Source organism: Tyto alba, unplaced genomic scaffold, assembly GCF_018691265.1.
Source record: "Tyto alba isolate M040663 unplaced genomic scaffold, T.alba_DEE_v4.0 Super-Scaffold_19, whole genome shotgun sequence".
NCBI lineage: Eukaryota > Metazoa > Chordata > Aves > Strigiformes > Tytonidae > Tyto > Tyto alba.
In genome coordinates this window covers 681,420-708,881 of record NW_024881281.1, presented here as the reverse complement: position 1 = coordinate 708,881, position 27,462 = coordinate 681,420, and the positions used below count along the sequence as shown (strand labels likewise).

The 27,462-nt window shown below is 50.1% G+C and overlaps 1 long non-coding RNA gene across 1 annotated transcript in view; it reads right to left on the bottom strand.

The window, feature by feature from the left end:
- Positions 1–580: 580 nt before the first annotated feature.
- Positions 581–27,462, bottom strand: part of LOC122153330 — a 109,030-nt gene continuing 82,148 nt past the window's right edge. Inside the window, exons 3-4 of the long non-coding RNA XR_006165197.1 lie at positions 1,309–1,464; positions 581–640 (exon numbers count right to left, since the gene is read on the bottom strand). This is a non-coding gene — a long non-coding RNA (uncharacterized LOC122153330). The remainder of the gene's footprint in view (positions 641–1,308; positions 1,465–27,462) is intronic.

Here is a 27,462-nt window from a genome sequence, read left to right as displayed (position 1 = left end):
CATACTCAAGTTTAGGATCCAAATTCCAGCCCCCATGCTGCAGCCCTCTTCTCCCTTGGTGCAGGATGTAAGCCCACATAAAAGAGTACAGGAGAAAGCAGCCTGACACAGAATAACTTCTTCATCATTCCATGGCCAGCAAGGGATAAGACACCAGATGTGTCGTGCCACACACACACCAAAGCTACTAACAATCCTCTGGAACCAGCGTGTGCTGGGATCAATTAAATCCACCTCCTGCCTCCTCTCTGACCAGCACTGTGCCAGCAGCGCGGGCAAAGCGAGGTGCGATTCCCACCTTCCTTCCCGGGCTCTGCCACAGCTTTTCAGGAAAACAATGATGCATTTTTAAAGTTCCCCTCCATGCTCTTTGTTTCTTTGCTTTCTCCTCTAAACCCTACAAATGGGTGGCCAATATGAGCTAATACAGCCTCCTGTGAGATTAAAGCAATTTAGCAAGTAGAAGACGTCCTCATTTAATAACCTCACCATCTCCATCATCTCGACAGCATGTCTTCAGCAAGCCATTAAAGTCTAAAATTTAGTGGGGAAAGGAGAGAGGAAGGCCTGTCACACTCACCAGTGAGCTGGTTCCACAGCTTACTTGTCAGCTGCAATCAAGCGTCAAGAAACTCCTCTGCTGCAGGTTTAAAAAAAAAAAAAAAAAAAAAAATCAATCACCATCATCCTGATGTGAGAAAATCCCCAGTGCTCCAGACATGCCAGGTAACTCATCACTTCCTCATAACATATATCAGTCCCTTGCTTCTAATCAAAAATAAAACAACCAAGAATTGAACATATGGAAGGCAGTCCTGCCTCTGTGGAGCACTTCCAACCCCTTTACCCCCACTCCCCCCCCCAGAAACCCCGAATAATAGCTATTATAAAGCAGTCCACCCCAGGGAGTCAAGTATGTTTCAGTCTTTAAAAGAATATAAGCTGGAGCGATAACATAGTCATTAAAGCAAGTCTCCTCCTGGGGTTAGGAGCAAGAAAGCTCTGGAGACAGCCCAGAGCTGAGTCTTCAGAAGCGCTGTAAATGGTGCCAGCCCAGCCCACCCCCTCCCACCCCCCCACCATGAAGCAGAGCCCCTGCATCCAGAGAGAAGCCAGTTTTCAGTTGCAGTTACCCAAATCTCTCACGTGGGCTCAGCCAGCTGCAGAAACTCAGGACCCGCGTGGACAGAGGCTGAGGGCGAGTCACCTCCCTGCCCCTCTGCACCCACCCCCGGGGTGACGAGCCCACCCGAGCCGAGCCTGGCTCTTCCTCTGCCACGCAAGGAGCCCAAGCCACGGCGTGAGCACCTGGCTGCCTTCGGGGCCGAGGGCCCGTGGGAGGAACCCCCAGAAGGATGCACTGGCAGGGGGGCTCAGATCCACAGCAGGATACACATCAGATCCCAGACCACATCAGCTGCACCTGTGCTGCACTGCAGGCTCATTAAATCACCCTATCGGCACCTGTAATTGAGAAGCAGAGCTGGGTCTCCAATTTTGAAAAGCAGGCTTTTATTTTCCCAGGCTCCCTAAACAGCAGAAATACAAATTCAGGCAAAGAAAACGTAAACACTGCCCTGCCTTCCTCATGGCTTGTTTCAAAAAAATAAACCAAAGATTCCTTTAAAACTGTGTCCTGAATCCATGTGTTTCTAGCTTCTACTCACTGCTTGAACAAATGCCATCCTCCCAGAATACCCTCCCATCTGCTAAATACTTGCAGGAATGTTGGTTTGCTTTTCATTTACCATCTTAATGAATTGCCCTGAAGCTTACCTTTCACTTCTCACCTTTTACTTGTTTATCAACTCTTTCTTGCCACATTTGCTAATTATTGCAGGCATTTTTGTTTAAGGAAGATTTGCTCCTTTCCTGCCAATCTTCCCTTTCTACTTGATCCTGCAGTAAAGTTGCTTATCAAAGTAAACACAATCTGCCTGGTTTGCATATGTAAGAACAAAGACAGTAAGTAGGAAACCAATGGGCAATGTTACAATAGATGGTGTTCCTGCTCTGCAAGTTCTCCACCTCTACCTTACTAGGAGGAAGGAGTATTTTGTTAGAGGAGAGCACAAAGTACGCTCCCTGCCTCCTCAGCTGCCCCACGTTGCACATAATTAATGACTTGGATAGGGGACACCATTATGTAAAGAAGCAGAGGTGGAATAAGAGCACTGTTTATTTAAAGCAGCAGATGGTGGAATTACATAATCTGAAATGTTATATATGTGTACATATATTATTTATGTATCAATTCCACTGAGGCTATAGGAAATTACATCTCAGGGACAATGCCTATTGCTAGCCGTGGTGTGGGTCTATAACTGTGTAAGAAATTGAATGTATTTTTGGCTGCTATGTCTCAAGAACAAAAAATTTAGGTGCAGATTTCCATCTCAAACCTTACCCCAGCGGAAACAAAAAGGAAAGAATCTGTGCTAAAACCCATCAGTGAGAAAGTAAAGAAATGATCCTCACTTGGTTTCACAAAGTGTTGGCCAGGTCGATATCCTGCAGCCACGGCTCCAGCCTCCTGCCTCACCGCGACTTGCCCGGGAAGGGCCCCCCAGGCCCGGGGCCCCCCGCTCCGGAGGGGTTTGGGACGGGTGCAGGGGGGCCCTCGCTGCCGCAGAGCTTTGCTCGCCCGCCGTCGCATCCCCTTGCCTTTCCCCGGGTCTGCACGAGCCGACCGGGGCTGTAACCGGCCAGCAAACCCGGCGGCGCGGAGAGCCGGCGTGCCGCACGGTTAATTCCCCACTGCTGGAGGGGACGGCAGAATTACAGCAGAGAGTGGCCCCGGAGTACACCAAGGCAATTCTCCTCAGCTGCTCCTGTGCTCTTAAAGGGTCTCCGTAGCGCTGGAGCCACAAACCATACGAGAGCAAAACTTCCCAGCACTGACTCCGCTGTTGATATAAAAGTCTGTAACACAGCTGGTTAAGTCTAAATGCCACTCAAAGGAATTAATGTGAAGAAATGCTTTGTCTGACCTTCCTTTTTAGAGAACTTCAGGCTTTCAAAGCAGCACGGGAAGAGAAGTTGCCCCTGCCTCTCCTCCCTGCCACCAAGACTAAGAGGAGAAATTCTGCCTGGCCTGGATGCAGACAGCTATTCACAATATATAAATAAAGCTTACACAGGAAGGGATCTCGAAGGCACTTAGGATAATCCTAGTGGTAAGTACCAAACTGTCTGCTGAGTGTTTGCCAGACTGGGCTTTAAAATAGCATTTGTTTAATTTGTAAGTGTATAGCATGCTTTGATGAGTAACTGTCTGGGGTCAGACATAAGGAGCAGCTGCTGAGTTCAGCTCCCATGAAAGCAGCGATATAAATAGACAAATCTGTAAAAGAACATGAAATACCAGGTATGCGCTGCATGCTGAAATCCTTTGAAAATCTGGCCAAATCTGATGAATGCTGACGACGCTCTGAAAACCCAGCGTGGCAATGCACCACTGCTGTCTCGGTAAGAGCCCACGACCTGTTGGCTATGGCCGGGACATGAGATACGCGCTGCCCGAGGACTGCTGCTGCTGCTCTGTGCCCTCGCCGCACCGTGCCGGATCCGTGCCGGCTCCGTGCCCTCGCTGTGCCCTCGCCGTGCCGGTGCCGTGCCATCTCTGTGCCCTTGCTGTGCTGGTGCCGTGCCGGCTCCGTGCCCTCGCCATGCCCTCACCATGCCGGTGCCGTGCCAGCTCTGTGCCCTCGCCGTGCCGGTGCTGTGCCAGCTCCGTGCCCTCGCCGTGCCGGTGCTGTGCCGGCTCTGTGCCCTCGCCGTGCCGGTGCTGTGCCCTTGCTGTGCCGGTGCTGTGCCAGCTCTGTGCCCTCGCCGTGCCGGTGCTGTGCCAGCTCCGTGCCCTCGCCATGCCGGCGCTGTGCCAGCTCCGTGCCCTCGCCGTGCCGGCTCCGTGCCGGCTCCGTGCCCTCGCCGTGCCGGTGCTGTGCCAGCTCTGTGCCCTTGCCATGCCCTCACCATGCCGGTGCCGTGCCAGCTCTGTGCCCTCGCCGTGCCAGTGCTGTGCCGGCTCCGTGCCCTCGCTGTGCCCTCGCCGTGCCGGTGCCGTGCCATCTCTGTGCCCTTGCTGTGCTGGTGCCGTGCCGGCTCCGTGCCCTCGCTGTGCCCTCGCCGTGCCGGTGCCGTGCCATCTCTGTGCCCTTGCTGTGCTGGTGCCGTGCCGGCTCCGTGCCCTCGCCATGCCCTCACCATGCCGGTGCCGTGCCAACTCTGTGCCCTCGCCGTGCCGGTGCTGTGCCCTTGCTGTGCAGGTGCTGTGCCAGCTCTGTGCCCTCGCTGTGACGGTGCTGTGCCAGCTCCGTGCCCTCGCCGTGCCGGTGCTGTGCCGGCTCTGTGCCCTCGCCGTGCCGGTGCTGTGCCCTTGCTGTGCCGGTGCTGTGCCGGCTCCGTGCCCTCGCCGTGCCGGTGCTGTGCCAGCTCTGTGCCCTTGCCATGCCCTCACCATGCCGGTGCCGTGCCAGCTCTGTGCCCTCGCCGTGCCGGTGCCGTGCCAGCTCTGTGCCCTCGCCGTGCCGGTGCTGTGCCGGGCCCTCGCCACGGACGCAGCTCCGGGCGTCCCTTGTCGCTCGCTGCTGGCACGCAGGAGCGATACAAGGCTGTGCGAATCCCAGGCGTCCGTGTGGAAACGGCCGTGGCACGCAGGGCTCCCCGCTGGAAGCAACTGCCTTCACCCACACAGAAGAACAAAACATGTTGAGCCACATTTTCAGAAAAACGGCACGCTTCTAATGCTGATGTTTGACCCGTCCCCCTAAACAGAGCAAGCGGAACATCTCCACCAAAGTCCCTACATTGCAATGCCCGTAATAGCTGAAGATTTGCTGAAGAGCTGGACCACGTTCCTCCAAAGCCACAGTCCCAGGGGCTCCCCAGCCCCCCGCGGCTGCAGCCACGGGCCTCTTGCGACGTTTCGCTCCCTTCGCGGTACGGTTAGCGTTCTCCGGCTCAGCGGGGCGGTGTGCCGCAGGGCTGGCCGCTCCCCGTCCCGGGGAGGGCAGCCACCCCGCGACACCGGGGTGCGCGGGGTCCCGCACGGCCCGCCCGCGGGCGCGGGAGCTGGGCCGGCGCCTTGCCTCGCATCGCCGGCACCGCCAGCGCCGCGCTGCCCGGCCGCCCCGGCGCGCCAGCAGCCGCCACCACCCGCCGCCCGGCGCTAAGTCCCCATTTCGAGGGAGGGTGGTAGGGACGCCGGCTCTGGAAGCTGGCACCGTGCTGGAAAACGGCTGTTGGCCTTTGAATGCAGAAAGAAACAAGAGCAGGCTGTGAGCGCACATTAATTTAAAATGTAATTTTCATCCCCTGCCTAGGACTCATGTGGGATTTATGCTATTAAATATTAAATACCAAGACCTTTATGCAATGAGGCAGCTTTATTGAATAAAATTATATCAAACAGTGAAATCACAAGCTTTGCCGTTATTAACCATATAATAGGCTTCAGAAGGTATTTCAGGGTACGGACCCAGAGGAGAAGCAGCGTCGTTCAGCCAGTGACTCACCTGGAGGACGCGGGGCCGGGGGCGAGCAGCCCGGGCCGGGGGCTCGGTGCGGCCGCCACCCTGCGCCGGTGCCTACCGCTCTCCAGGCAGGCGAGACTTTCACACTGAGTACAACAAGATGTTTCTGAAGTTCAGCTCATTTTTCAATTTCTGTCAAGTCCAACGGCAAATGACAATTTCTTTTTTTTTCTTTCTTTTTAATTATTTCTTTTTTTTTTCTTTCTTATTTTTTCTTTCTTTTTTTCCTTTCTTTTTTTTTTATTTTTTTTTTTCTTACATTGCACTCTAGGGAATTATTTTGTATATTCTGCATGAGAATAGTGACTACTTCATTGAGACTGGCTGTCGGAGTGACATGGTGCTGATTTCATTCCATGTCTGGATGGGAATACAAGCACTTCTTGAGCAATTACCAAAATTGACTTCTAATTAACACTGGTGCCACTAAATCTCAATTCTCCAGGGCTTGCAAATAAACAAGCACAACAGAGCCCCAAATATAGACAAGATAAATATGCTAGACTAAACAAATATTCACCAATTTTATTACGTTTATAATCTTTGGGAGGGAAGACAAAATGCTTTCCAAGTCTTGGTGGCTTCACTTCAAGGAATTTAGTTTTCCTTCTCCTTGGTCTTGGTCCTGGCCCCTCAGCTTCTCAAAACCTAGGCATTTCCAAATTCAGATTGCAGAGGACTATACAGCAGAACACCATCGAATTAAAAAAAAAAAGGGAGGAGAGGGGCAGACAGCCTCACTCTGTTTATGATGCCATTCTGCATTTGATTTTGTCACATTCGAGAATAATCTAAATAACAGATGTAAATTATAATTTTGATATATTTAAAATATTTTATATGCTTTTTGAAGTAAACAATCTTCTTAAGTAATTTATATTTCAGTAAAAACTTCCAGTTTTGATAAATGTCAAAAACTGCTTTTGAAAACACTCTGTTAAGAAAATTATGATTGCTATTATTATTTTAGATAACAAAGAGTTTAAGTGTAAGTAACCAAAATTCCTCCGCACTCCAGTACCATCGATGGAAAGGCGTTACTTTGATGAAAATCCTTGACGGTTACAAGCATTTTGGCTGCTCCACCATACGATTGATAACATTGACCTTTCTTTTCACGCAAAGCAGCACTCGACCGCTTCTGCCAGTCGCGTCAGCCTGCCTCGCCCGGGATGCCAGTGCCGCTCCGAGGCGCTTCCCCCCGCTGCGCCCGAGGCAGAGGCGCCTTCGGTATTTCCTGCAGAGACACTGAGGCCTTTCTGGTGCGAGAGCAGCAGCAGTGCCAGGATGCCTCGCTTTGCTCTCCTGCTGCAAATCCCTTTCCCTCGCCTGGCCCTCCTGGAACTGCCTCACCACCCCGACCTCCCGCCCTTCCAGCTGGCGAGGAAATGGGAAAAGGCGCGCAGCGTGGGAAGTCATTATTAATGGACTTTTCCAAAACAATCTCAGAACAATCAGGTAGTGAAAATAATCTCTCTGACATTAGTTCTTGCTCTCCAGTTGATGGGAAGGAGAGAGCTGATAACGATAAGGTTCGCTCTTCAATCTTAAATGTTCGTTATTGATTCTATGGTACACTTTTTCACTTGAAGTTTCCCAAATTTAATGGATATTCAGTAATGTGTTTTACCCTTAGCTCCTCTCAGGGCTTAAAACAGTGGAATGTAATGGTTATTATCCTACTTCACAGCCTGACTGATACCCAAACGTAATACCAGTTAACTCACCCCTACAGCTACAGAAGATCCAGGGACTAGTAATGCTGATGAAAAGAACTTCATTGATTTAAATGGACCATATCTGATCTGTTAGCCTTGGTTTCAGAAAACCTGCTTAAATGTAGTCTGGAATACAGTTCAGCATAGGCACAGGTTAAGTAGCTCCCCAAGATGAGGCACTTCTCACTACATCTGAGGTTCATGTATTTAAATATTTTCCTAACCCAGAACATTCAAGTTTCCTGTTACAGGAGCAAGTTTCCAAATCACAAACTGGGAGCAGGTAAAAGCACCTTGCTATTAGAGCAGAAGAGGCTGGTCCTATTTTTGACCAATTCGCTGGGGTTTTCTTAGCGGAGAGAGGTTTGGGAAAGCTCTTTACTGAACACACTCATCTTACAAAAATAGAACAAGAGGGAAAAAACTCCCAAGTTCTCAAAATGGACTCAGTGTTCAGAGAGAAATTTTTAGAAAGGAAGACTAATGTGATGAAAAGTAATTGGAAACCTGTTAGAACCGCTTTAAAAAGATCGTCTTGGGGGAAAACATCCATTTAAGAGGAAATAAAGAAGCGTAGGAGCCTGGGGGCTAAGCAACCTTCCACGAAGCGTCCGGCTGGCTTCCGCCGCCCCGGCAGCGCCCGTGCCACGGCGCGGGCTCCGACTGCCCGGTTCGTCGCGACACGGCCATTCTCCCACCTCGGGAGAGACGCTGCCTGTTTATTTCAGGGCTGCACAAGCCTGGGTGCTCGGTGGCACCCCACACGAGGCTTTCCGTGCTGTATTTGCAGACAAAACTTGCAGGGTTGGTAATGCTCCAAGGCCATCCTCTCTACAGTGATTGGGTAGTCATTTACACACAATTTTAATACTGCTGACACTTCTACTACTACACATGCTCAGGAGAAGGGTCTTCGCCTGGGCAAGGGTTTTTTGACCTGTAGGCATGATTTTTAGTATTATAATGAGGGTAGTTCAGCTAAGGATACAAGGACCTTGAGTTTGCTTGCCAAGCTGGCAATGTACCCCCTTCAAGGTCTAATGGCTCCAGGATGTTCTTGCTCAAAGGTTATCTACATGTTCTGCTGATTAGGGTTGCCCTTGGCTTTAACGTACACAAAGAACATCTTTCTTGACCTAAGCATAATACTGTTCCAAAAGTTTAACCTTCAGCAGTAGTGCTCCCACCCTCCCGCTCCAGCCCAGCCTTCTGCTCACACACGGGAATACCCCGTCCATCCCGGATACCCTGAAAGAATCCCACTGAGAAGCTCAGGCAGCAGAAACGCCAGTACCATGCAAAGCCATAAACACAGACATTTGTACCATTTCTGTTAGAACAAGTGGCCGGAGGAATTTCTGTGGTACCACTTGCAGTTCCAAGTTTAACCTACGTCAGAAGAAGGAGATTTCAAAGCACCAGTGTTCCCACGTGCCGCGGAAGAACGCTGTGTACCTTTGGGATTAGCTGCCCCCACCTTTTCTGTCGCATGCGCTTACAGCCCAGCAACCTGCAAAGGAGACAGCTCGCCAAAGCAGCAATAAAAATAATTTACAAGGTCAAAGGAGTGCATCATGCTTCGGGCATTAGAAGTCTCAGCTTTGCTCTAAGCTGCGTTGATAATTGTCACCAGAGACAGCAGGGAGGGCTTTACATCATGGTGTTACGCTGCTCTGTGTCCATATGGCTCAGTGATACTTTGCTCGTTTTTATTTCACAGTTGGAGAGATCGGAGTTTTCCTTGAAGAGCTGGCTGGCAGAGCAGACAAAATCCCCGCCGGATTCTCCTGTTCTGGCCGCTGGCTGCAGGGATTGTCCCCGAAGGGCTCTGGCGGGGGAGAGCGCTCTGGAGCAGCCGCGACGGGCCGGGACGCAGAGCTCGTGTGCGGGGCTCCGAGCAAACTCCTCGAGGAACTGCTGGGCTAGCGGGCAGGAATCTCGCCGGAGAGCCAGCCCTGGGAACCGGAGCCCGGCAAAACGTCCCCGGCAAACTCGTCTGCGCCCGTCCCTGCAGAGCGGCACCCGCGCCAGCGCCGACGGCGAGAGGGGCCGATCCGGTGCCTCAAACACAAGCGAGGGTCCCTCCGAATGCCAGGGGGGACGTGCCGCCAGGCCTCTGGCACAGGGGATTAGAACACACATCATTTCCCAGATTAGTTTATTCATTACTGGCTCCCTCCTGGTACTTTATGAGCACCATTTCTGAAACCAGATTTAAAAAAAAAAAAAAAAAAAAAAAAAAAAGCAGGCTTAGACATTTTGAAAGCTTGGCATTCTCCTGGGCACTGAGCCACCCTGCGAGCATGACCCAGATCGCAGGGCCCTGAAAAGCCATGCCTTACAGCCTGGTCAAATGTATAATTATGCACTTCTTCAGCAACTATGTTTAATAGTGACTGTTTGAGGAGGACGATCATTTTACAAGCGCTTTTTAAGAGAAGTTAAAAGTCAAAACCATTTGATTGCTCAGTATAAATGACTTTCCCATCCTTCTATCCCCATGTTTCATTGTCTGCAGACCTCTAAAGTGAAGAATTACAGCAATTTTCTGAAAGGAATAACAAAGCAACATTTTAAAGGCAACAAAATAGCTTGAAACAGATCAGAATGAAATCCCGAACACAGAGATGTTTCCAAAGGAGCCCCTGGAGAGGCGCCGTGCAGGCGGGTTCAGTCGGAGAGAAGGCAGGAGGGCCGGGTTTGGGGGGGCCCTGCGCGAGCCCCGGCCAGGTCCCCAGGAGCGCCGGCGCACAGGAGGGTCCCGCCGCGGCACCCCCGCTCGGGCGAGATCCCCCTCCCGGGGCGGGAGACGGGGGGAAGAGAGCTGCCACCCTCCTCCCCTCCCACCCCGGATCATTGCGCAGTAATTGCACTCCGGGTTGTTAGGATGGAAATGGCTTGTGCTTTCAGGTGAGTTGCAGAAGGCCTTTGCTTTTTAATACGACCACGAACAACTACCTAAAACTTTGGTGACGCTGCGTTGTAGGCATGCCTCTGTTAGAGAAAATAATGGTATCAAAGCAATTTCCTCCTCGGTTGATAGACAGTGTTAGCTGTCTTCCATGGAAGTCACTTATGACAATCACCATGTCGGCCTTGCTTTAATATAACGATTGCACAGACAGAGGCGTCGCTGTGAGCAGCACCAGCAGCGCCGGAGCGATTCCACAAGCAGCGGCGGCAGCACCGGGGCCGCCGGTTAAACGGCGCACACGGGGACTTTGTGTCTCGTGCAGTCACTGTACGTGAGGAGAATCGTTTGCCGCACCTTGCAAAGGCCTGAACACGTTTTTCTCCCCACCTGTACTCCCTGCAGGGGCTCTAAGAACTGCCGGCGGGCTGGAAGGTGGCAGGTGCCGCGGGAGGTGAATCCACGGGGCCGCAGGGCCGGGACAGCCCCGCGGCGGGGCGCGACCCCCCGCTTCCCAGCGGCTGCTCTGCTCTACAGCCAAACGCCGGGGTTCCCCCCGCCCCCGCCAGACCCGGCAGGGCCACCGCGCCGCCGGGGCTGACGGACAGACGGACAAAGCACCGCGGCCCCGGTGGAACGCGGGAGGCCTCGTCCAGGCCGTCACCCCCGGGCAGCGCGGAGCGGGCGCCGGCTGTGCCGGTGCTTCCGAGGGCCTCGGGAGAGGACGAACGGGTGATGAAATTGCAGCCTCTTTTCCCTCAGAACTACAGCTGGGCCCCAGACTTGCTACTTTTCCCCCCAGCTCCCCTATTTCTGATACCTCTGCCCACACCTCCTTCGCACACTGATTATACAGAAAAATATTTTTTTCAGATGTTTGCCTTGTCCTCAGCGAAAAGGAGTGGTTGAGCAGACAGACAAGGCGTCTTGGAAAACCCCGGAAAACCTCACGTCCCCAAAGCTGCGTGAGGGTATCGGGGAGGTTCGGATTGACGCTCGCCTCTCCCGGGGCTGCCCCGGCAGCGGCACGGCGGGACCGGCGCTGCATCCTGCAGAAATCACTGCGTGACCGTCGCCACCTCTCTGCCTCGGCATCTCGTTCTGATACCACTTCCAAACGCACACAAACCTCTTAACACCAAGAGAAGCCAGCAAGGTAGATGTGGCCTGGGGAGCATTAGGATACATAGAGAAGATGTACAAGTAAATACTGTCACATAAATAATGACAGCTTGACACTATGGCTACTATTTTTCTATCGATATTTTGATGTTTTTACTTATGGTCATTATAAATTACTTATTCCTCTCCCTAAACACCAATCTGAGACGCCATTAGTAATACTCTGAACACAGGCAGGTGCAATAAAATTGATCAAGTTGTTGACACTTAAAGACACACGTGAATGAACATGATAAACTGCCATGAATCATGAGCAAGAAACACAGTGTTCTTTCTTTGTAAAATCGCACTTGGCAGGGATGGTTATTTTGACTTTGTGTTTGTGTAGACAATAGCTTTCCAAATAACCCAGGAAAACCACTTGGCCTCTCACAGCAGAACGGGTCACAAAATGGAGATGCATGTGGGCTCAAGGGGTATATATCCAGCTGTCCCAAATTAATAAACGCATGTGCCGCTCCTAGTAAAATCCTCTCCACATCTCCCTCCCGCCCATTTGTATTTCAGTTTTAACTAAACTGTGTATTATATGTCAACAAGATTATTGTGTTTGTATACCTAGTCAATATGAAAGAACCGACAGATATTTCCAAGTTCATTTCCCAGTCATTAACTCAGAGTACTGCAAAGAGGGTCTGTAAAATCATGGATCCCTCCCTGTTCTTTTTTTCCTTACAGCAGCCGCGGGTTCCGCAGGTTCCTCTGCAGCTGTGGGCCCTCCTCCCAGGGCTCCCACAGTCGCCTCGCCTCGCTTCCCTGGATGGGGTCGAGCAACGGGGCGAGGCAGTGCCTCGACGGGGAGAGCAGCCGGGGGGGCACCGTCCCCCGAACCCGGGAACATGCAGTGGGCTCCTGGGGACATCACTCAAGTCTTTGCAGTGCTGTAATGCCTCTGTGCGGGTGAAGCCTGCGTTCGGTGAGGTGAACGGCTTCGGGCGGGTTCATGTTCACGCCCCGGCTGCCGCCGCTCCGTTTTCGGAGGGGCCGGGCGTCACACCAGCCGGGGCCAGGCTGCGGACGGGGGACCCCCAGCACACGACCTGGAGCACACACAGCCGTCTGGCCCCTGAAATCCCACTGCTTCGCTCCACATCCACCTGGAGCTGAAAGCTTCATGACGTGCCACGTATTGCGGCTAAATCTCAGCCCCCCCAGCCTCGAGGAGACACAGAAGTTGCACTTTCCTCTCGGCCCGGCCAGACGGGGAGGCGTGCAGCAGCCACATCCCCTCTTCTCCATCAGGAGCACCTGGAGGACTGCGAGCAACAGTCCCTGCCCCACTTTGTTTTAGTGGAGGATAATTAGTTTTCCCTCCCTTCTAGCTTTTGTTTTACAACATCCACACCTGCCAAATAAAATATGTATATTATTTTAAGCTTCTGCTACTTAAAAAATAAACAAATAGAGAGCAGTAGAATGAAAGCATCACTGTGCAGGAACAAACCCAGGAAGCACAACAGACACACGGGGCCCCGAAGCCAGCGAAGGGTGTTCCCCAAATACACTTTGGGAAGAGGAGGGAGACGCGCCGCGTTAAACCGCGCAGGATTTTGTAACGCCTGCCTTTCCCTCGGTGGAGCTGGAGGCCCCCGGCTCGGGCTGGCGGGAAGGCTCCCGAGCCCGCAGAGGGGAGCGCGGGGGCCACAGGCCGGGGCTCGGGGCCACCGGCCACCTCCCCCCCCGCCCCGGCTCCCTGCTCGTCTCCGGAGACAGCACGGCGGCGTGCCTCACCCCGGCTGAGGGGGTCACAGGGCTGCGGAGGCGGTGGTCTCCTGGTCCTTTCTCTGTTTTATAGAGAGCTCCCACCTCTCAGGGCAGCCTTAGCTTTGCACTACGGGAAATGAGGAAGGAGCTGTTGCCGAGTAACATTTTTCCTATCAAGCCAGTGTGGCAAATTCTCCGGAGAAGTGAAAAATTCTAATGGGCAGTGCAGAATAATGGATTACACCAAGAGAGGTGGCTTGACAGCAACTGTTTGATTTGAATTCAAAGAGAAAAAAAAAAAAAATGCCTGGGCCTAAACAAGACTGTTGACCATGAAGTAGACTTCGCTGTAACTGAAGTGAAAAGGCTAATTCATCAAGCTGTAATGAGAATCTCATTGTCATTCATCTTTTATGTGAACATTTGCAGGTAGGAGTCTGGATGTCAGGGGAAAGCCCCGTAATTAATTTATCTCTGTTGTGTAAAAGGTAACAGATCTGAACGATGGGTTCTGTCCCAGCACAGCTGCCTCACATAAAAATCAAGCAGATCATTTAGGTCTGATTTCTACTTTCTTTCAAAGGAAAAATAAATAGCTTCAGAAGAATCAGGACCATGAAAAGTACATCGTTTGGAAGAAGGAAAGAAGCAGAAGTCTACCTCCAAGAAATCACATCGGCAAGAATGACTGAAACCCTCAGGGGAGAAGGAAAAAACATTTCATTTGTTTGCAATGGGAGAATTTTATCACCTAGCCTAAGGCATCGAGTTAGGATTAAGACCAAATAACAGAGGCAGTGATCAAAGTAACTTGCATGGATAATTTGCCCTCAACATATTCAGAAGACAATGTCAAGGCTCCCTACAATTACCAAGTCCTGGGTCACTCTCTGTTGTCATTGCGTTAATCAAGGTCCTTAATATTTTTGAAAGCACAAGAGGCACTGGAGGGCCTGACACCCACTGAAAGTCAGCAAAATCTGTGCGCTTAACCGCAACTTCTCCTCGCAGGCCAGCCCCTCCCCGGGCTCCCGCACCAAGGCACGAGCTCGTGCTGAAGCCGCTCCCGCGGCGCTTACAAGGGGGGACCCCCGCGGCATTCGGGGACCCCCCACCTCCCGCTGCCGCGGGGCAGCCACCAGCAGACATCCCGCGGGACGGAGCCGGGGGGCGAGCTGAGCTGAGGGGGGGCCGCAGGAACAGCCCCCACGGCCCACGCGGAGCCTCCTGCCCCCCCGTCCCGCGCCCCGCTGCAGCTCTGCGCCGGCCGCCGGCTGCGTGTGCTTTGGTGGGTTGGGGGAGTGTTCAGCAGTATCTTGGGCTGCTGCAGGATCAAAACCATGCAGACACCTTTTAGAAAATGTGGTGGACTGCAGAACTGCATTATATAGTTACAACTACCTCCTATGGCAGACCAACCAGATGGATCAGTTCTAAGCACAGACAGCACACTGAGGGATGCAATACTGATAGGGATGCCCAGGCAATGGCGCTCTCCCGTAAGACAAAGATACCTCCAATTAACAAGGACGGTACAGTGCACTCCATATATCCTACATCAGTGAAATGGAAGAGCCCTTTGGAGAACTGCTGTTAAGAAATGTCAACAACACTCTCGGGAAAGCCAGAAGACACAGAGGGAAGAAAAAAGTCTACTTTCTGGTAAAGGTTAGTGATGTCTCTGCTGTGTCACATTCGTGCAGGCCTCCTCAACTCCCACAGACACTCGAGGTCTGATCTGGGACAGCTTTGCCAGCGCTGGGGAGGAAGAAACCCCTCACCCGTGCAGATCAGCGTGGGCTGGAAGACAGGGTTAACAGAGACTTGACCTTCTCACTGCCCGAGCATCAACCCCGACTGTCAGCTCAGCGTTGAAAGCAACAGCTCGTTTAGCTCCACTAAACACCACTTTCACTCCCTCCTCTTGTGCATTTGTGATTACTTTCTCCTTTCACCTTTGAAGAAGCAGAACAAGGGGAGCTGGGTATCTAACTCCAGGCTCCTTTGAAACCCCAGACTAATGGTTTCTCTGGCGAGAATTGTGTCCATACTCTAAGAGAAACCCAGCGATACAAAGCCCAGTGTTGCCTCCCCTCTGCGAAGCCCCGGAGGCGGCAGGTTTCCCTTCCTGGGGTGCCCCGTCCTGCAAGGGCAGAGGGCCCCCCTGAAACGCCGGCGCGGCACCGCTCCACCCCAGCGCCAGCCACACGAACCTCCCGACGCGGCAGCGCCCAAGAGGTCAGGATTCCCCGGTTACCTCGACGGGAGTGTGGGGGGCACTTTGCTGGGGGCACTGTCCCTGCTTGCCCATCGCGGCTCAGCGGCAGGCAGCACCCTGGACAGGAGTGGAGGTGACTGGAGCATGCTGGTGCTGTTGCGTCTGTGCAGAGACCTCTCAACTTGCCGTTAGCTACGCTTACCAGCAGAAAGCAAAAGTCAGATGCGCCCATTATTATTTATCATGCGGCATTTCATCACGTTTGTTCACCAAGGCTGTATTTCAAGGTAAAGCAGCCCTAGCAAGCGAGACCCTGCAGTCCCAGCTCGCAGCAGGGCTCCAGCTCTGCCTGGCACGGGGAGGCACGCCGGCGCCGCGGGCACCCATTTTCCCTGGAAGGGGACCCTGGGAATCCCAAAGGCTTACACACCCCCCCTTCACCGGGGGGGCTGCACGCCGCTGTTTCTTAAAGCAGTGCCCTGTGGCTTAAGGAACTCCTCCCTGCTCGCCCGGGGCTCGCCGCAGACAGAGCACTGCAGCTCACTTTATCATCATTTATCACCGCAAGACAAACGCAGCCATCGGAGGATTAACAAGTCACATTAGGCTCAGTGAGTTAAACTGCTCACCCGGCAGGACGGTGAGCCTTTCCTTTCGGATAACACCAGATACTCTCCTGCAAGCAGACGTACGAGATGTTCAGCTCTGGTGATGAAGCAGGAGTGGTGGGCTGGTGCCTGCTTCAGCATCACCGATTTCAGCAGTTACTCCTCTTTGACCGGGAGAAGGATCCGTCCCTCTGCCTAAACAACTGCACTCCACACACAGGCTCTTCAAAACCCCTCCATGCCAGGCAAGACAATTCCTCCCCCAGCTATCGAGCAGGACACGCACACTACAGCAGCCCTGTTCTGTATTCCAGCCCCATGTAACCCACATTTGCCTCAAGGGTATCATAATGCTGTGGCTGAAGTCAACAGCAAAATTTTCATTCACTTCAGTGCTCCTGGACAATTGCCATGAAAGAAAACTGTCCAAATAAAGTGAAATAAAAATGAAAAAATAAACTTCCCAGAGTTAGTGAATTTAAACATGAATTTAAGAATTTAATACATGAAAATAAAATTAAAAAAAAAAAAATCTAATAAATTTCTGCAAGCTTTTCTCACTTCTTCACACCCGGTTTTACAAACAGGATTAGGATTTGCAGTTAAGTACCATCACGCAGCCGAGATCAGGTACTACAGCGGCCAGGCACCTGAGGGTGACAGTGGGCTTGGAGTGCCTTGTGCCTGCAGTGATAAAATACGCACCACGTGTTTAAGGAAAAATGTAGATTAGACCTAGCAAATGAGACCTGTGGTCTCCAGTTGTGGCAGAGCCGTGGAGACACAAAATCAGAGCAGAACAGGTAAACATCTGGGGAGCAAGGAGGTAATTAAGCAGAGCCTACGAGGGTTGTGTGGAGGGAGAACATCCCTGAGAACAGCCTATGGGAAAAAGGCCTCCGGGCTCTCGCTCAGTGGTGGGTTCACACGTTCTGTGGGTTCACACGTTCTGACCTGGGAGGTGACACGGAGCACCTCTGCCAACATCTGCACGGTGTGAGGAGGCCAGCAACACTCAGAGGAATTCACGTGACATCTGCTGATGATTAGCACAAACCAGACTGCCTTAAACTGGTAGCTGCCCATAAAGAGAATCAACTACACGGTGGCACGAGAGAGACAGACAAGAGTTCGACATGATTTCATTTGTTTGCAGTGGCAATAAATCTGAGTGCAAATTGCTGAGTGCCTGCTGATCGCCACATCCAGGCAGGGTCAAGGCTTCCCAAGAAACAACTAAATAATGATCATTTAATAGCAATCCTGCAGGAGCACCAGAAGACTCGGAAGAGTGACAGAGACTTGACTGAACCACCTTTTGTACAAATTAATGCCACAGACACAGTTCTTGCCCTTAGGCAACTTCTGATCCAGAGATGTACTCGTATGGGGTCTAGGTCCAGCCCAACATGTATTTTGTGGCGAGCACGGGAAGGTAGCCCTGCTGTCAGAGGGCTTCCCATCTGCAGTACCGAACCTCAGGTGGATAAACAAGCAAGTGAGTAGAAAGGCAAGGGAGCAGGACAGCTGGGTCTGCATAAATTAGTAGTCAGAGCGTTTTCAATATGTGAAAAGAAGAAAGAGCAGACTGGGTCGCTGTTTGCAGCCAATGCATTAGGTGAGCTAATTAAAGAGACAAGAAGGAAATTACAGTCAGTGGAAAATGAGGTAGCTGATGTCTGGAAAATGAAAAAACATCCTGCTGACCGTGACAGACCTGCCAGGCAGCTCTCCGTGGCCACTGCTGTGCTCTGCACGGGGATCACCCGCGGCCAAGAGGCAGAACCGTGTTTTAGAAGGAAGAAAGCACAGCCAGGCAGACAGAAAAGGCAGAGAAACACTGATGAGCTCTGAAAAACAAAAATAGGAGCAATTTGGGTATGTTCCTACAGTTGGGAATCTTACTTTTTTTCTACTTCACATCATCATGAAACTCTTCAGACTAAAACCACCAGAGCGCTAGCCAATACTCTGATATAATCCATGAAGATGTAGGTCTCTAGTAATTTCTTTTTATTTTTTTTTTTTTCCCCTCCATTTGCTGGTGTGTTTGGAAGTCAGCCTGTAAGGATGTTCTTGCCAGCTGGGAAATCCCAGAGGACGTGTTCCTTCCTCTGTTTTGCTGGCAACCATGAAGAAAAATTATAATGAATGACCTCTTCTCTTTTTTCTTTCTGCACCAGCTGGCTCCGATACTCTTTCCCAACCTCCACTTGCATCATCTACCAAAACAGAATCTCATTTCCTAGATAAACAGCCTTCTTTGGGCTTCTCAAGATAATGCTTAATGAAAAAAATAGTACAATGGATGGGCTTCCCTCTTTTAAATGCACTCACTTTTTTTACTTGGAGAGCTATTGGAATAAGTAATTTTCCTCTCTTCTGTTAATCCCAGCTCTCCACACATCAAGACACATCTTTCTAAACTGGCCACACTGAAATTCATTAGATAACCTTCAAATGGCAGAAATGGAGCTCTCTGGGATTTCTCTGACAGAATAGTTTGCCAGAAGAAAAACACTGAATTGGTCGTCTTCAAAAGTGTGCAGAAAACATAAAAAAAAAAAAAAAAAAAAAAGAAAGAAAATAAGATTATTTTTTCTTTAACTATTTCTTCGTGATTCTTTATTCCAAGAGAATTTCAACGGCGCGGAACACGGCCCTTCCTGCCAGCGCTGGGGCGGCGAGATGAGCGCGGTGGCTGCGGAGTGGCCCCAGCTCAGCCCTGCACCGGGCACCGCGCGGTCCGGGCCACCTCCGGGCCACCTCCGGGCCACCTTCGGGCCACCTCCGGGCCACCTCCGGGCCACCAAGCCCACGGGCCAGCACCCGGGGCTGGCAGGAACACGCCGGCCCTCGGCCGGGAGATCCGGCGGCTGCGGGGGCCGAAGCCGAGCGCTCGGAGGTGGCACCACCGCGGCGGTGGCTGAACGTTCCTGACGTGAAAACTGCCTGAACTGAGAAATTGGTTTGACCTCTTGAGACTCAGGCTCTTACCGACTCACACTGCAAGCAGAAAAGCCTTGGAGGTGTCACCCATGCAGCACAATGAACTTCACGGGTTACACCGGCTTCGTTTTTCTTTATGACGATTACCTTGTGAATAGCGAGTGGCAGGAGATTGGAATACAACACACAGCCAACAAACAGCTCTGCTACAAATCTCGCCCGTGAGCCCTCTGCAGCAGCGCTGCCCACGATTCGCACCCGGCACAGAGAAGGAGAGGCTCACGTCTCGGGCAGGAGAGCTTAGAACTGGAGACCAGACAGAAAGGGAACATTTTAAAAAGGAAGATCTCAGCCTTCAGCTGAGCTGAGAGGATGGTTCTGCAGAAACTGGTAGTTGTCTGACATTTCCCCCCCCCCCCTTAATATTTCCTTTTTCACTTTAAGTTTTCTCCACTTTCAGTAGTTCTGGTTCGAGTCCAGTTTGCTCTGTGGGGATGATAGGTTACTTAGCAACTGAAATTAAAGTTCGATTATTGTATTAATATTGATGCTATCACTGCATGAATCATGATTCCAAGTAGGAGGAATAATTTAAGTTTCTTTAAAATATTGATTTTGGAAAGATGCCGAAGTACAGGCATGTGGGGCTGAATTCCTGCTGTCACAGCAGCTCAAGGATGAGCATCACTGGCCACGCTAGGGTGGGACGGAAATCTGAGAAAGCAGAGGGAAATTCCAGGCTAGCATCTTACTAGAGCTACCCTCAGCTCAGTGCACAAATTCAGAAGAGCACAAATATGTTTTCACATTTGAAGGAGTTGATGTTCTCCTCGTGTACAGGAATATTTGACGACAGAGACCTATCAAGCTGTCACTTGCATATATCACCGTAACTCACTCAATAAACAGGCTCACCTTTCAACCTTGCGAATGTTTTCAAAGGTAAATTCAGGAAATTAAGTCCCAGAATTCTCTTTTTTTCCACCTTTTTCTTCCTTTGCTAAAGTGTCACACATTTAAAAGTTAAAATGTTTCAAATCAACTTCTCAACTTTCACAAGAGTTTCACAAACTCGTTCATTTAGCTAAAAAATAACATAAAAGCTCTCCACCAACCAAACTAATTTTTTATCAGCTCTTCATTGCCACTAAGCATGCTGACCTCTTTCTTGGAGCTTTCTGGGCTTCACTGGGACCAATTCTGGAGACACAAGCTCCCAGCATGTATCAGGCAATGAAAATGTAATTTTTCTGTTATTGCGGAACTTGAGCACAGGCTAATGGGCCAAAGTGGCCCCTGTCAGGCAAGTAACACTAGTGACAGCACCTGGCCAGAACTGCTGAGTTAAAAATCTGAAATTAGAGACAAGGAAATCTGCCTGTTTTCACATATTCATCTCCCAGTAGGGCTCTACACATCATCCATCTTCTGCCCGAGAGAGACAGCAATTCAGTGTGTACTCAAACACGCACTCTACTTAAAAACTCGCAAGAAACTATGATGGAGTTGCATCTTTTTTCAAAGTTCAAATGCCTGTAGCTGGGCACATACTTAATAATACTAATAACCTCCCTGAACATTAACCACAGCCGTTGCCTTTTGATAACCTGCAGTTGTTCCCCTGTAAAAGCAATGGAAAATACACGGCAACTCTTCTAGAAGACCCCTGCAAGGCACATGTGGCAGATCACTGCTAGAGACGAGAGACGGAGCATGCCTTCAAAACTGGGGGGCACGGTGGCGTTCAGTCGCAGGGGTGACATACCCACTACCACTGAGTGTCAAAGGACAACCAAAGGGGGTCTGCGTCCTGTCTGCACTGAGAACGAATGACTTTGGGATTTCAACTAGCTGTGTCTGCTGCCATGCTGGTTTAGCAGCACGGAGATCCTGCTTCCCAGGAGATGGACGCAAAACTTCACTTGTACTAAGCCAAACGCAGCCCAGCTTTACAGGCCAACGTGAAGAACGCTCCCAGGTCAAGTCAGGTGGGTCTGCAGGGGCTCAGCACGGTCAGCAGCTCGGATATCCGTCCCCTTCCACATTTAGAAACAGTGAATTCCCTTAGGAAAATACTCCCAACCCCATGCCCAGCTCCTGCAGCATCTCCATTCCCAGGTTCCCACCTCGTTAGTGTTTCTACAAGCAAGCCCTTAGTTCTTGTGCAGTACATACCACTAGACCTCCAGATGGCCATCCTCCTCCCTTCTTTCTCATACACTTCCCAGCCAGCCCCCTGCTACACTGGAGGCGTTTTCTTACGGGCCTGTGACCTCCAAGCCATGCTTCTTTAGGAGTCACCCCACACGTGTATTTTTAATGTAATGGGTGCTCTAATGGGACCCCTCTCAAAGAGCTGTCTAACCCTTCCCATGGGAATTTAATATCCCCTTCTGTGTTTATAGTTGGCACTTGCAGCTTTTTTTAAAATTTAGTTTTAAATTATACAAGAGAGGTTTCATTTTTTCCCTTGGCAAAATAATGCTGTACATCCTCACATAAAAATTGTCCAACGCTTGCTCCTCGGAGGTGCGCAGCAGTTTAGGTGAGTCCATCTCACCTGGAGGCCAACTCAACCACACCGCAGGGACCGCCGGGGAGATTTCCAAGCCTATGAATACGAGTGCTGGAAACCTTACCTGGACTTTCTAGAATAAGGTCCGAAACAGAAAGTAGTCATGAATGTGGATTTCTGTTAAGACTCACAATACTTGCCACATAAACCATAAAAAACGGGTTATATAAATAACATTATGTGAAAAAGTCTTTAACGGTTGTGCTTTGACACATCTTTAAGATCATAAACTTCACTCTTTTTAATGTTTTTGGTAAGACTTGTAACGAGCAAAGACAATTCTGAAGTCCTGACATTAATAAGTCTATTGTAAAAAGGTCACCTTCCCCTAAGAATGTTTTATTATCAGTGGAGCTGAATAGCTCTGAATATGTAATGACTTTTATCTGATGATTGCCCTGTATTTTTTTCTAAAGAAAGAAGGCTTCAGACGTTGATAATTTACCTATAAGCGTTGAAGTGTTTGACAGCAGAAAAACAAACTGGTTCAGAGAAATTAATTATAAAGCAGCTATGGAAGAGGCATGAAAATTAACTTCCAATCTTCGTGTGTCAAAAAGCACCACAGGACTGACTGTCCGCTGGGACACTACTGTACATCATTTAGCTGAAGTAAAACACACGCAGTGGAGACTCACTTTCTGTATAAATCATTGTAAAGACTGTTTCTAGTTTGCATTTGGATTTTCAAACTTTGGTGTAGAAACTCCACCACTTGCATTTAGCAAGGCGTAAAGGATTAGGAGGTGCACAGAGAGGATCTGTATTAATGTCAGCGACAACGGGAGCTCAGGTTAACAAATAGCACCAAGAAACAAAGGTGCCTGAAGGTCACTGTCCCCAGTAACCTCACAGAACAGGGAAGACAAATGTGGAAGGGCATGGTCGGGACCAACCCGACGCAGACGGGCCAGGAGAGCCTGTCCAGCCCCGGGGGGCTGCGAGCACAGCACGAGGGGGGTTTGCATGGCGGGGGGACAGCACCAGCTCCGCACGGAGCAGAAACGCCCGGGCAGCCCAGAGCCGCTCCGCCCGCCCGGCACGGCACGGCAGAGAGGCAACGCCTGGCAGCCGTGCATGGTTTGCACTCATGTCAAATTAGAAGGTTTCCCCAGGAGAACTGCACGTTCACAAATAGCGATGCCAAAGCTTGCTTGTTGTTTTGAGTCATTAAATTACATTGCACTTAATTACTCCCAATCTACCACCAGCTAAGGTTTTGCAACAAAAGCTGCATCCGTTAAGAAACCATTTTTATATACTAATGATCTTATCTCAAGCATGCTCTTCAAAGAGCATTTAAACAACATCACGCTCCATTTGCCAGGGGGACACACAGTGGAAAGTAAGTATAATTTTAAAATCATTTTTTCAAGAAAAAATGTTTTTCTAAGACTGCTATCTAGGACAAAGGTTCTGCCTTACTGGGAAGGCCATTTATCTGGGGACCAATTAGCTGCTGAACTTCATCCGTGAGACAACACTGTGCCAATTCATCAGTATTTCAAAGGAAAGGCCATGGCTACATTAACAGAGGACGGTACTTTGCTGAAAGCCAATGGCTCCTGACTCCACATTAAGAATCATTTCGTGATTCTGCAGGGGGACGGGAACACAGGTATGGTTGGATTTTGGAGGGTTTGCTTCCTTTCATCCCAGCACCTGGAAATAACCAATGTACAGTTAGCAGTACCAGCTTAAGGACATATCCCCTGCACATTTCTGTTTATCCCAGGAATATGCATTTCCAACCTGGCTCAAAGATTAAGAGCCCAGCAATGCAATTCTTTGCTGAGGGAGGTTATAGCATCTCCAAAAATCAGGTCCTTCAGGAAAGTTAATACAAGCATCCAGAAAGAAACATCTTTAAGTGGCCTGGCATAAGGAGAAGGGCACGGCACGCTTTGGATGCCCATGAGTTTTCAGCAGTGTGCCACCTCTCGTAACAGCGTCGAGTTCTTTCCACGTGCCAGGACGAACAGAAACACTTTTGAGGGATAAGTGAGAGACTGAGAAAGGAGAGGGAGAATCAGAGGAGTGAGGGCAGGACAGGCAGCAATGAAGATTGTCCATTTTATCAAGAAGCTGGTGAGATCTGAACTGGAAGTGGGACTTGGCTAAACAAGGGGAAGCAAGGACAAAGACAATTTAGCCTGCACTAAAAGCGTGAGGATATGTGACCCTCCCGCAGTTCTCTGTGAGTCAGATCAGCTGAAGTTAAACTCGTGAGGTGCTCCCAAGCATGTCCTGTGTCATTTGCACCAATTACAGGGCTGCCGTCCAGCCTGCCCTCCAGTTTGGAGCTTAATGTGAAACAGGAGGAGCCTTAATATCTCTGTATCAGGAAATGAGTATTTAACCTAATTTTTCCAAATCCTAATTGCATCCTTATTCTTCCTAATACTGAGCTAATAAATGAGGCATTTCAGATTTCTGCCTGGCATTTCAGCATGCCATTAAAAAAACAAAACAAAAAAAAACAAAACAAAACAAAAAAAAACAAACCAAACCAAACCAAAAAAACCAGCAAACCCACAACAGATTAAGCAACCATTAGATATATTGTTTTTTCTCAGCCAATGCAACTCAAATGTCACATTTCACAGATGTGTTTAGCAATTGATGTTCTGTGCGGGCAAGAGCAGCAGGGTGGGCTGATTAAACCAGAGTAACAACATAATTTGGGGATGCTTCTTCTGTTTTATTGTAATAAGTTTGAGTTAGTTTGAGCTTTCTCCCTTCTGACACTAATGCATCTCTTCAAAAGGAAGAAATCTCCTGTTACAGCACCTGCATCCCCAGAACAGAGTTAACTCGTGGGTGAAGCGCTGACATTTAAGGCCGTGAGCACTGGGGTGTTTGTGTTGAACTATGCTCTCTCATGTCACCATTAAAGAATGAACCACTGATAGATAAAAATATTTATGGTTTTCATAAAGCTTGCTTCATTTGTCATCCTGTCATGGATGAAACACTTTCTTAATGTCTTTTACATCAAATAAATAATTTCTTTATGTGGTATCATCCAATCTGCTTTCCATTCCCAATCTCCATTCCCTTAGAAAGCTGAACACTAATTGGTATTCAGTGAATAAATTGTCATTAGTTTTATTAATTATATCACATTGTCCAACACCCTAGATAAGGGAATTACTGTTCTCAATACCAGAGATGCTGTTCCTGTCAGGAAAGAGGCTGAGGGGAATAAGTAAACAAAGTCCAGAGGTAATGCTTCACCCGTTAAAGGTGCCTTTTGTAAGCACTTCTGAGCTCTGACCTCTGCTTCCCGCCCTGGCAATAAAAGAACACATTCCCACCAGGGGAAGTAAAGCCGCCTCCGCAGGAACCCCTCCTGAACTGACATTCCCCCGTTGTGTACCCACACACTCATCACTGCCACGTCAGCGCACACAGCGCTGCTTCCCCGTCTCTGAAGTCGCCACTGAGTTTTAAAAATTCACAGATAGGAGCTCACAAAGCTAAAGTTGATCTGGATGTTGGTGTCTGATTCGGGAAAGCTTCAGCTCATGCACAGGTGGAATTTATCCAAACCCAACTAGGAGTCGGCACAGCTACCCTGGCTGTAATCTTCAGACTAGAGCTAGCGTAGGAAAAGCAACAAGCCTAGGATGACACTTTGCTTTGCAAGGACTGCGATATCCCAGCCTCTCCCTGCAGATCTGGAAGCTCCAGCAGCTGCCGGGGAGCGTGAGAAACCCCAGCACGCGTAGGAGCAAAATGAAAACTAAACAGAACTGACCTCTCATTGCAGCTAATCACACTTCAGTTCCCACTACCCATTTCTAAAGAACCACTGAAAAATAGCCAATTTAATGAAGTCTGATCTACCTCTACTCGTTTGGTCCCCAAATATCACAGATTGTATAATCCACATAACTGTAAAGTGGCCTGGGACCTTCTCTGCAGCTACAGGAAGAAGTGGGGCAGAGATACCCACACCCTCACCCGGGCTGGAGGTTTGCATGTCGCAAGCATTGAGTTTGGGAGGGATGGCTAGCAGCAACACAGCCTGGAGACTGGAGAAAACTGAAGTGGGGGGGGAGAGAACTTGTGGGGTTCTTGGATCTTCTTTTTTTTCTTAAAAGGAGTAGACTTGGAGAAGGACATAAATGCACAGCCCAATTCCCAATTGCACATTTCAGTTTTGAGCCCAGAGATGAACAGGCTGCAATGGTGTGAATTGTTACAATAACATTAAAAATTCAGCAGAACTCATTATCCTAAATTTAATCGCTCCCTCTGAAATTCTGTCAGACTCATTATGTTGGTTCCCTTTTCGACATGGTTTAAGCTCCTCCAGAGAGCAGCTGTACAATAGCAATAATAATGATTAAATTGCTGTCTAAAGCTTCACTGGACATCAAAAATAAGTAGAATAAATTCACGCTTACAGCCACTTTTTAAAGAAAATTATCATCATACCGAAATGGTAGAGCTTATGATATGTCCTTATGGAGTTAGCCAAACACAAGCTCACAGAGAAAATGCAGTATGAGCCTTACTAATGCAGGCCTCTGCGGGGTCTGGGCCACATCACTGGTGGGAGGCTAGGCTACAGACATGAGCAAAACTTGTATTTTGACAAATATAAACCATCTGAAAAAGATGTTAAAGAAAAGCTGAACTATTCACAAATCCACACTAACGGCAGAAAGTATTTTTACTCCAAGAGATGAAGATGGGAGTGTTTTTTAAACAGTCATACAGCAGAGCAAGTGCACAAAGACTTGCAACCACGGCCCGCGCTGTCCGAGGGCACTCAGCACCCCAAGAGCGGTGTGCCGTCAGGTGAGAGTTTGTACAGTGCTCGGGAGTTACCTGGCTCTTCTCTCTCACAGGGAGCTTCTTCCCTGGGACCAGAAAGGCTGGAACCACTGCAATTGTCTTTCTGCATTTCTTGGTGCTGGGGAGGAAGAAGATTGAGGGAACTGACACAGACTGAGCAGACTGGTCCCAAGATGGATCCTCTCTGCTCTGTGAGACAACAGAGGCTTTCGCAGAGGAAAGAAAGTGCCCGACATTTTTTTCAGGAAAGCAGAAAGTTGACATTTCATTGAAAAGTGTTACAATCTCTGCAGGTTCCTGCCATGGCCGGGCTTGTGCCTCGGGGTGCCACGTGCCACCCAGGCACCCTGTGCCCGCTGGCCCCCGTGGCCACCCAGCTCCAGCCCCCCCGTTCTGCAGCACGGGTGAACCACACAGGGCTGCTCAGGGAGAGACCTGCTGCTCCCAGGAGGCTTTCCTGCACAGAGGGAGGCTTTTCAAGTCATTACATGTTTCAGACTAGGGGGAGTGGAATTCATTCACGTTTTTTGCAAGTCATATTTGACTAGGATTCTTGTATTTCTCAGAGGATTGTACTGTCAGGCAACGCACAAATGTTATGCATTTAAACAGTCTGCTTTGCAATAACATACCCATTCAAGTTGGCTTTATTACACTTCAATGCATTGTACGTATTCAGCTCGATTTTCTTCTCACGAGGTTTCATAAATACAGAACCCAATTATTGCAGATCTTATTCCTATTGCCCGAGCACTAGGTGGGAGCGGCCATCTAAGCAGAACTCCTCTGGTACAAACGTTTTCCTTACACAACAGCACGGAAAGCACGGCTCTGCACGACGAAGGCGCTGCCTTCACTGAGCCCCAGACCCAACGTGAAGGTGCAGGTCCCACTGCAGAGCAGATTTCTCAGGCAGGCACAGCCCATCGGCACCCCCAGCTCCACCAGCAAAGGCCCCTCCGTGCCCAGTTCTGCCCTTGTGCTCAGGTGTATCTGCCCCTACCCCTTCGGCACGTACCCGTCCCTCAGAGCCCGCGCCCCCCTGCCCCCGTCCCGTGGGTGGGAGCCGGTTACCTCCTGCGGCAGGACCCCGGAGCTCTGCCCGGGCACCGCAGGAGAGCTCGGAGCCCCTGACCCGAGGGTCCTGCTCCAGGGCCGGGACACAGGGACACACGCAGAGGGTCCCGCTCCAGGGGCTGGCTGTCCCCAGCCGGCACTGCTCACTGCCACTCCCCAGGTCCCTTTGGGAAACAGCAT